This window comes from Pinus tabuliformis, chromosome 8 (assembly GCF_031772625.1).
Source record: "Pinus tabuliformis cultivar Carrire ecotype Pingquan chromosome 8, CPIR1, whole genome shotgun sequence".
In the NCBI taxonomy this organism is placed as follows: Eukaryota; Viridiplantae; Streptophyta; class Pinopsida; order Pinales; family Pinaceae; genus Pinus; species Pinus tabuliformis.
In genome coordinates, this window is record NC_142294.1 from 1,143,836,440 (window position 1) to 1,143,848,024 (window position 11,585).

Here is an 11,585-nt window from a genome sequence, read left to right on the forward strand (position 1 = left end):
TGTCGGGTTTGTGAACAGAGGCGATGAACGTGCGGACATGCCCGAGTTGGGTGGCATGGTGACACGAGTAGCAGCGCCCGAGTTGGGCAAACAATAAAAGTTGTTCGGCGAGCTAAACGAACACATTCAAGGGTAAACGACGAGTTGGGCAAGTCGTGCGGGACCGTGCAGGCATGCCGACGATTTGGGAAACCGATTTTGCTGGGTGAATGTAAAATTTGGCTAAGTGTAAATCTAGGGTTTCCCAAGATTGTAACTTATATATATTGATTATTTGGGCAGACTCATTATAGGGATTTGCCCCTCCCTTTATACTATTATGCATTTATGTGTTAGTGTTGTTTATGGTGAATGTTAATGGTTTTCACTGTGTTATAAAGAAAACATATACTTGGTAAAGAAGAAAATAAACTAAGTATCGAAAGTAGGTGTAGTCCACGATCGCAAGTATTGGTGAAAAGAAAGTGGTTGGTGGTGTCGCACCTCCTATAGTGCAATTGGAAGAGTACTGCTAGTGCAGGGGCATGACAGGTGGTATCAGAGCTGCTTGACAATAAGGAGCTGATCCCACTGCATTATCGTGACAGGTGGTATCAGTGCCGATTCAGGAGACCGTGATAAGGGTTGGTTCCACTGTTACTTCGTGGCATGTGGTATCCTTGGTGAATGGTCTATACTAGATCACAAAGGAAGATGATGGCAGAGATGGCAAGTGAACCTCAGGTTGTGATAGGTGAGACTAGCCAAAATTCAGGTGGAGCTTTCATGAACAGGGTATTGGAACAAATGGAGGAATTGGATTGTGATTGGACTTCGAATATGGCCAAGATCATGAAGGATCAAGAAGGCAATGCGAAGATGAAGGAAGAATTCGATGAACTCAAGGACCGATACAAGTATACAAAATGGAAGTATACACAACTAGAAGAGGAAGTCAAGGAGATTGGGAAGGCAAGAGATCAAGGTTTGGCAAAAATCTTGGAATTGTAGCAAACTATTGACGAAGCAGGATACAAGATCGCGGTGTTGAAGAAGGTCGTGAGACATAACTCAGGTGGAGGAGTGTCTCATGTGAAAGTCAAGGAATCAGAATCTTATGATGGTACAAGGAATGCGAAGACTATTGGTAACTTTATATGGGACATGGAACAGTATTTGGAATGCTTGGTATTACCTAATGAGGCAACTAAGGTGAAAGTAGTTGCTCAGTTCTTGACGAAAGATGCTAAGATGTGGTGGTGAAGAAGGATGGATCAAATTCCCAATGGCAACGCTGACGACATAACTTCATGGGAAGACATGAAGAAGGCTTTGTAGACCCACTTCAGTTCACAGGATGAAACATGGGAAGCAAGGATGAAGATAAAATACATGAAGCAAAAGGGAATTCTACAGGCATATCAGCAAGAGTTTGCAAGTGCAGTTCTGGAACTTCCGGACATGGTGGAGAGAGACAAGGTGTCTTACTTTGTTATAGGAATGAAACCTTGGGCGTGGAATGAAGTGAAGAGACAGAAGATAAAGACACTTGAGGAAGCTTTTGCGTCTGTAGATCATTTGGTGGAGCATTATGACAAAGCTTCTGATGAGAAAAAGAAGAAGTTGGATAATCCGAAAGAGAAAACTACAAAATATGATGCTTCAAAATTGAATGATAAGACAAAGACGAAGAAACCATTGAAGTGTTGGATATGTGAGGAACCACATATGATGAAGCATTGTCCTTCAAGACTAAAAGTGGCTACGATGGCACAGTCCAATAAGAAGAAAGGAGAGACTTCTGTGGGGGTGATGCATATTCTTGGAGCTGCAGCTACTACAAAAGTGGTCTCGCGAAGAGATCCGGAAAGGAACAATTTAGAATATGTTCGGATGAAGATTGGGAGTGCTGAAGTACTCACTATGGTGGATAGTGGTGCTACTCACAACTTCATGAGTGAAGATGTTGCAATAAGGATTGGGCTGAAATTTGTATCGGTCCAGGCACAGATAAAGACAATGAATTCTCCTCTTCATTCCATAATTGGTGTGGCTGAAAAGGTGGACACAACACTTGGTGAGTGGATCGGGAAAGTTGAATTCACTATAGTGCGGATTTATGACTATGAAGTTGTGCTGGGAATGGAGATTTTGAAACATTATGATGCGATGATTGTTTCACATTTGAAGAAGTTGTACATTTATAATGGAAGGGAAAATGTACCCATCGGTGTTCCAACCATTGGAGTAACAAGACCCGAGTGTAAGTTGGCAGTAATGCAGATGGAGTATGAGAAGCGTATGGATGAAGTCTGTAAGCGGATGTTTGTTGCAAAGACAAAGCTTATGGAACAGTCACAGGTTGTCAAAACATTGTCAAATAGCATGTTGGATTTGTCTAGGAGGCTGGAGGAAATGGAGGATGACGATGACGATGATCATGATTATATGAGGCCGAATGTCCAGGTGGAGGACTGGGTTGCATATCTACAGAGGATAGAAGTGGAATATCTAGACAGATGGATTGAGCTGATTAGTGAGGGAGAGCCTTCAGGCTCTGCTCCCTCCACATCTTCTTAGATGACTTAGAAGATGGGGCCCATTGTTAGCTACTCATGGCAGTGAGTCCTTAAGCATTTGAGCAGGTATGATGAAAGGTAGATGATTCAAGAATGAATACGACTACGAGGCAGCACAATGGCATTAGCATCATGACATGTTGCAGATGGGATGGAGATTGCATGGACCTGAGCATGGGTTTGGAACATATTCTTGGTTGAATTTGAGATTGTGATAGGATGCTAAAGAAACAATCGACAGTGGCATGGAGAAGGTATATTCTCATGGGTTGAGCGTTATGGTTGGATTAGCTACCCAATCAATTCAATGACATGAGGGCATGATGTGCACTGGGTTTGTGTCAGATAGATGTCTTGGTTTCGACTAAGATGTTGGGTTGGTTGCAGTATTATGCAGAGGAGTTCACATGACAGAACAACACATGATGGAGACGGTCATATTATATATGTTGCAGGGATGTTTACAATATATAGATGGATTGAAGTCATGGATCAAGGAGATGACTATTCATAGAGCACATATTGATGGATTATGTGGCATTGGTATGGACATCTTGGTGACAGATGGTTGTTGGGGTTGAAAAGGATGATCGAGTATGACAATGGCTTCGGGTGGAGGAGGATGTAAGGGCCTCGAGTTGCAGGTGCGGTTGAGCAAGGGCGCGCGGGTGAAAGGTGTGGATGAGCCAATGAGTCGTAGCACACACGAACCCAAAACGAAGAAATGTGATGAGTTTGGAGCTATACCCGTGGGGCAGTCCCGGGCGAGCCGACAGGTGGGCCAATGGGAGGATGAACCAATGGGTAGGCGAGCCAACTTAACGAAGGGCGAGCTAGATTGAACGAACGAGCGAACTGACGAGTTGAGGAGGGCGGATCGACGCGTTGTGGAAGACTTGGTGGGTCAGCCTGGGCGCCCCCACACGACGAGCGATGGATATACATACGCGACGCTGAGATGGAGTTAAGGCATCAAAAGATAAGCGATCACAAGAAGTGTGAGCTCGGTGGTTCTGCAGTAGGAGCAGGGTGTGCGATGAGCCCGCACGACGGGTGAACCGAACAATGTGAATGGACGAGCTCGGACAGGGCGACATAGTGTGTGTGCCCGCTGAAGGAACGGTGAAATGAGTCGATTGACTCATGCAGGGTGACCCGCGAGTGGGAGTGCCCGACGAGGTGAACGAAATGGTGAATGAAGTGTCGGGTTTGTGAACAGAGGCGACAAATGTGCAGACGTGCCCGAGTTGGGAGGCACGGTGACATGGGTAGTGGTGCCTGGGTTTGGAAAATGACACAAGTCGTTCGGCAAGATGAACAAACGCATTCAGGGGTAAACGACGAGTTGGGCAAGTCATGCGGTGACTGTGCGGGCGCGTCGACAAGCTGTGCAACCGAGTTTGCCGGGTGAATGTAAAATTTGGCTAAGTGTAAATTTGGGGTTTCCCAAGATTGTAACTTATATATATTGATTATTCAGGCAGACTCATTATAGGGAGTTGCCCCTCCCTTTATACTATTGTGCATTTATGTGTTAATGTTGTTTATGGTGAATATTAATGGTTTTCACTATGTTATAAAGCAAACATATACTTGGTAAAAAAGAAAACAAACTAAGTATCGAAAATAGGTGTAGTCCACGATCGCAAGTATTAGTGAAAAGAAAGTGGTCGGTGGTGCCGCACCTCCTATAGTGCGGTTGGAAGAGTACCGCCAGTGTAGGGGCGTGACAATGCCCCTCTAAATGACCGTCATCTATAGTGCTTTCTACTAGACACAATTTTATCTTTTTTAAATAAATAGAATAGATTGAGCAAGTTTAAGGGATGAAGTACCAATACATAAAGACACTCATCTATAGTGCTTTTTACGGGGCACATTTTTTTTTTAATAAATAGAATAGATTGAGCAAATTTAAGGATGAAGTACCAATATATAAAGAGAATTTAAGAGATGGAGTACCAATACATAAAGAGAGACACGAAAGAGCAACCTAGGTTTCCAAATTGAGAGAATATTAAAATATTCGAGAGAATATTAAAATATTCACAGATTATACTATAAAGTTAAATAATCTTTCTACCAAGAAATCACATGAGGAAGAACTAAGAGAAATCTTGAGGAAATGTGTTGTACATGAACTTAATTATTCATAAATGGTTTTCAGTATTTTGTGTACAAGTTGGTTTTGAGGGATTAATTTTGACGAGGAGATGAATATATTCAACACTAGAGATTAATTTTGATGATGAAATGATTATAGTGAACTTTATGAGCTTGCAGTTCTCATAGGTGGATTATTCTTTTGTAACGAACCTATGCAAGGCCCCACATTACAATGAAAAGCAATGGTGTGAAGCTTTCAAGGTGTTGGCCTGCAAGTATGGACAACATGTAAATGACTACAACACCATTTAACTTATATTGTTTAATTTTTCAGTAAAATGTTTCGAACTTATTCGGCAAGAACACTATAAGTTTATCATTAATAATATAAATGTTAGACAAAATGAGTGTATTATTAATAATATAAATGATGGAAAATGATTCTTTGAATTTGGTTTTAAGAGTTTTTTTTATAAGTAATAATGTTTTCTATTTTGTTATTATTAATGACACGTTAAGGAAGCAAATTAATATTTGAATAAATTTATTGGTTATAAGTGTTTTAATGTTATTATTAATGTTTTTCTATTGAAATAAATATTAGTGTAGGTATTGTATTAAGATATTTATTGTATGATATATATGATTTTTCATTTAAAATATTGCAAAAATTTATAAAAAATAATTAAATTATAATTTTAGTTTAAATTGTTGTTATTATTATTAAATTATAAATTATTATTAATATTAATTATAAATAGTTAAATATAATTATCGCTGCAATGATAAATCCAATCTTTTTTGTTGTTTTTTGGACTTTAGAAAGGCTTTCGATATGGTTCCTAAAAACAACCTTTGGAACATATTAGAAGAGCTAAAGGTTCCCTTTGAGTTGAGAGCTGCTGCTATAAGGTTATACAAGAATGTAATTTCCAAGTTAAAGAGCAATGAGGGGTGTTCAAAAGATATTAAGTGTAATATCAGAGTTAAACAAGGTTGCCCCCTCTCCCTTACCCTATTTGGCATTTACATCGACAAGCTAGAAGGTTTTTTAGAGGAAGCAGGATGTGTTGGCACGGTCTTAGCTGGGATAGTCATCATCCTTCTTCTCTACGCTGACGATATTGTTCTTCTCACAAAGTGCCCATCTGATCTTGATAAGCAACTTATATTTCTTAAGGATTTCTTCTCTACCGTGGGTATCATTGTTAACACTAACAAAACAAAAGTTATGATTATCAAATCCAAGAAGGACACTTACGCTAATTTTATGTATGACAATAGTAACTTGGAGGAAGTGTCTTCCTACAAGTACCTAGGAATTGATATCCATCACAAGCTCAAATGGAACTATAGCATTGGGAAAATGATTAATGGGGGATGGAAAGCTTATTTTGGGCTTGAAAATAATTGTAAAATGACAAACCTCGTAATGTGGGATAGAAAGAAGTTCCTCTTTGAAGCTTTAGTCACTCCAGTTATCTTATGTGGATGTGAGGTTTGGGGTTGTAGCATCTCCAGAGAATCCTAGAGAAAGATTGAGCAAATCCAGAAGCATTCTATAACGTATAACGTCAAAATTAAAATCAACACACGCTATCCTATTCTCCTTATAGAAGTGGGTCTTTCCCTTATTGAGAGCCTAGCTATGACTAGGCTTTTACTGTACAAGAAAAACTCAATAACATAGGAGACCATAGACTTCCTAAGCTAGCTTTAAATTCCAGCCAAAACCACCTAAGGCTTAAACGAGATTGGTATAAAGACACCAAGGCCTGGTTAAACCATTGGGAGATCGACGAGAATGTTGCATTGCAAAACATTAAAAACATTAAAAATATTGTTACTTCTAAGTTCAAAGAAAAAATGTGGTGTGAGAAAGATTTAGTAGCTAAAAGAAAATTAAGATATTATAAGGAGGTCATCAACCCCACCCTAGAAGATCAAAAGTATCTCTCTGTTTTAACTAGCTCAAATAAGAAAATTAATATAGCCAAGATTAGAACGAACTCTCATGAGCTCCATAGTGAAACGGGTCGTTGGGCGGTTCCTAAAACACCATGGATGGAAAGGTTCTGCCATCTCTTTGAGAATATGAACATCGAGAATGAAAATCGCTTCCTCTTAGAGTGCCCCATGTACAACCACATTAGATCTCAGTTTCAAAATCTTTGTTACAATACTAACCTTCCTAGCCTTTTACGTTGTCAAAAATACAATGAGCTCGGGAGGCTTCTCTCCAAGTTTTTTGAGCATAGGAATAAAATCTTAAATAAAACTAAATAATTCGTTCCTTTAGGTTCGATAGACCAAAGTTTGGTCTCAATAGACGTTAACCATCATCATCATCATCAATAAAAAAACATATTTATAAAAAAAATAATAAATAATAATAATCTTCTTATTTTTATTTAAAATAATTAATCTATTTTTATATACTTTAATATCCATACTTATACTTATATTTCATCAACGGAGAAATTAGAAATTTTATGTTTTAATCTTTATGTTAGAAATTTTAATTTATAAAATATTTTATTATATACCATTTTAATTTAAATATTTTATTATTATATTTTATATTTTATAATTTTTTTTTTAATTATTAATCTTTTGATTTTATTAAAATTAAAAAAAATTATTTCATTTTATTTTAAAATTTTATGATATACTTTTGAAATATTTTATTATCCACTAATTTTATTATATATTTTTTATTATTAATATTTTGATTTTTTTAAAATAATTAATTTTATTTTACATATTTTGAAACTACTATTTATATTTAATCAATCTTGTTTTCATGGGAAGTTTAAAATTTTATATTTTGATATTTATATCGGAATTTATTTTATTTTTTTAATTGAAATTTTTATTATATATTTTTAAATATTTTATTATATATTTTTTATTTTTTCATATATTTTTTTATTATGAGTTTAATCATTTTTATTGTTATTAATTTTTTGATTTTATATTTGGGTTAAAAATAATAATTTTAAGGTTTAATCAAATTCTTAGGATTTGGTCGACGTTTCAAACCAACTAATGTGGTTTGGTTTCAGGACAACGTGAAAAAATCATACAATCTTCATGAATAAATAGTAAGGATGCATCATTGCCCCAAGGTCAGTTAATGAAAACTAACCGTTGAAAACATTGAGTATGTTATTAGGGACCTTCCAGATAATGTAAATGAGGCTTATTATTCCCTTAGGTTTATAATATCAATCCCTGGGGTTTATAATATCAATCATGGTAGGCCATGGTCAGTCATAGTTGACCATGGTCAACCATGGTTGAATGTCGCATTGTCACAATGATTGTCTTAATATGAAAATCAACCATGGCCAACCATGGTCCAACATCGCATTGGAACACATTGTTTCGATACGAAAATAATTATGGTCAACCATGGTCCAACATCGCATTGGTGACAAGGATCTTCTCAGTAATGGTCAACCATGGACCAATGTTGCATTGTGACAAATATTCTCTCAATTTGGAAACCAATCATGGTCAAGCATGTTCAACCTTGGTCCAATGTCATTTTATGACAAACATTGTCTCAATATAAAAATCAACGATGGTCAACCATGTTTATTTTAGTTTTTATAATATTTTTCATAGGGTTTATATACCTTGGGTTTATAATATTAATAACTTGGTTTTAATATTATTGAACCATGGTCAACCATCTTTTATAAAATCAATCATGGTCAACCATGGCCCAATGTCACATTGTGACAAATATTGTCTCAATATGAAAATCTATCATTGTCTCTACCATGGTCCAACATCACATTATGAGAGAAATTGTCTCAATATGATAATCATGGTCAACCATGGTCAATGATGGTCAACCTTGGTCATCCATGGTTAACCGTGTTTTATAAAGTCAAACATGGTCATCCGTAGTTAATCATGGTAAACCATGGATGAATGTCACATTGTGACAAAGATTATTTTCATATGAAAATCATCCATGGTTAAGCATGGTCAACCATGGTCCAATGTCACATTGTGACAAGGATTGTCTCAATATGAAAATCAAGGATTGGCTCAAAATATGTCGCATTGTGACAAGGATTGTCTCAATAGGAAAATCAAGGACTGTCTCAAAATGAAAATCAACCATTCTCAACCATATTTATTTTAGAATTTAAAATATTTTTCTTAGGGTTTATATGCCTTGGGTTTATGATATTAATCCCTAGGGTTTAATATTATTCCTTGGGTTTATAATTCCTTGGGTTTTTAGTATTAATCCCTTGGGTTAATGTTATTGCCTTGATTTTATAATCCCTTGGGGTTTTAGTATTAAACCCTAGGAATATGAACCCTTACATTAATAAACCTAATGGATTGATATTATAAACCCAAGGGTTAATAATAAATCTCCAACGTATTATAAATCCAAGGGACTAATATTATAAATGCAAGGTATATAATTCCTTGGATGACCATGATTTATATTGAACCTAGAGAATTAATATTATAAGCCTATGAATAATATTATACCCTAGGAATATGAATCCTTATATTAATATATCCAAGGGATTAATATTCTAAACTCAAGGGATTAATATTATAAACCCAAGGGATTAATACTAAAAGCCAAAGGGAATATAAACCCTAGGGTTTTAAGTATTAATCCCTTGGGTTTATTATCCCTCAGTAATATTATTCCCTTGGGCTTATAATCCCTTGGGGTTTTAGTATTAACCAGTTTGGTTTATTATTCCCTTGGATTTCTAATATCAATCCCTAAGTTTTATTAATATAAGAGTTCATATTCCTAGGGTTCATATTTATATTATATAATTTAAAATTAAATAATAATAAATAACATTTAATATTAAATAATAATTATTATTAATTATAATGATAATAATAATATTTTTATTGCAATAGTTTTTTTAAGACATTTAAGACCTTTAAGGGCACTTTTAAGACTTTTTTTAAGATAAAAGAAATCTTTTGTCTTAAAAATTCACTTTTTATTTTAGTTATTTTACATTAAAATTTAGTATCAATTGAATTGTCTTAAATACAAACTTTAAGACAAAAACAGTTTGAGACAAAGCTTTATATTTAAGACAAAAATAGTTTAACACAAAAATATTTTAAGACAAAAGCAGTTTGAGACAAAAATATTTTAAGAAAATTTTTTATATTTAAGACAAAAATAATTTAAGACAAAAATATTTTGAGACAAAACTTTATATTTAAGACAAAAACAATTTAAGACAAAATTATTTTAAGACAAAATTATTTTAGGATAAAACTTTATATTTAAGACGAAAATAGTTTGAGACAAAATTATTTTAAGACAAAACTTTATATTTAAGGAAATGGCCACTTTACATGAAACCTATTTAATACAATTAACAATTAAGACACAAACATATCAATTTAAGACAATATTATCTAACAACTGCAAAATTGACTCTGACGGTGCTCCCTAAGTCTGCCAGCTTGCAGGCAACTACTGTCTTGCGCTTATACCGAGGTTGTTATTTTAATTACCATTCACATTATATTATATAAAGACAACAATTTATTGGGCTCTTTGTTTTGTGGGTGTAGTCGACTAAGAAGAACATGACAACTTTTGCTGACAATATTTTTCGGACATTAATTCCTCTTCTGTCCCTTTCATATCTGTTGATACGATTAGAGACAACTTGTCTATCGTTGCATTCGGCACTGCTACATGAAGGGGGATTTTAAGACAACTTTTTAAGAAAAAATAAATATTTTGTCTTCAAATTTTCAATACAAGGTGTTAGTAAAAAAAAGGTAAAGGTAAATGATTAGGGGTCCGTCTACTAGCATTCACCAAGTGGTTGGTTTACCATGGTTGTGAAGTGATATTCAACAAAGGAAAGTGTTCCTGAGACACATAGCCATGGGGCAGGTGATGCAGATCAGGGTTCATGTGAAGAACATGTGTTAGCTAGATGTGGAGGATTGTTCTGCATTAAGCACTAAGGCGGAGAAAGTACAGTTCGTGATGTCGATGAACTTTGGCACAAAATACTTGGTCATTTGCATCATGGTACCTCAAATAGTATACAACAAATAACCACTGGCCTCCCTAAAGGAGCACTTAAGCAGTAGGATATATGCAAAGGATGTACATTGCGGAAGTACATAAAATCCACATTCCATGATCGGGATAACAAAGTAGATGCAGTCCTAGAAAGGATCCATTATGATGTTTATGGACCTTTCTCGGCAACCTACACTATCAGACACAAATATTTTGTCATTTTTATTGATGACTTCTCACTGAAGTGTTGGATCTTCTTCATGTGGAAGAAAGATGAGGCATTCTCCAAGTTCATAGAATTCAATACACTCATTAAAAAAGAAGCTAGCAAGAAGGTGAAGGCTCTGTTGTAGCGGCTACAACACCATCCAAAATTTTGGCCTGCACTTAAATTTCAGAACCGACTATGGATATTGTGATCGATCATTCCGTAGTCACTTATTGGTAAGTTTATGATCTCAAACTCCCCTTTTCGATCTTAAGAGTTGTTCCTGCTTTTATCTTTGCATAGAATGTGTCATCTTTGGGAATGGGGGTTATCGTTTCTCATGCAGAGGAAGGTTTTTTTTGCTTCAAGGGGAAATATTTATGAGAATGGGTTGTCCTAACCACATATACATGTTTCACACTCATTTCATACACTCTTACACAAGTGTTACTTTTATCCTCCTAAAGTCTATCATCGGATCTGCACTAGTTGTAAGCTGCCACAAAGGTTGTTTCATTAAGCGAAGTATGTGTTATATGTTCTGGGTGGTCTATGTTGTATTGTTAAGTTTTCAAGTATGTGATTGTAGTCAAGTTTTATCACTGTTCACATCAATTCCATTGATCCCACACTTAACTAAATTTCAGAGTTTCCTTAG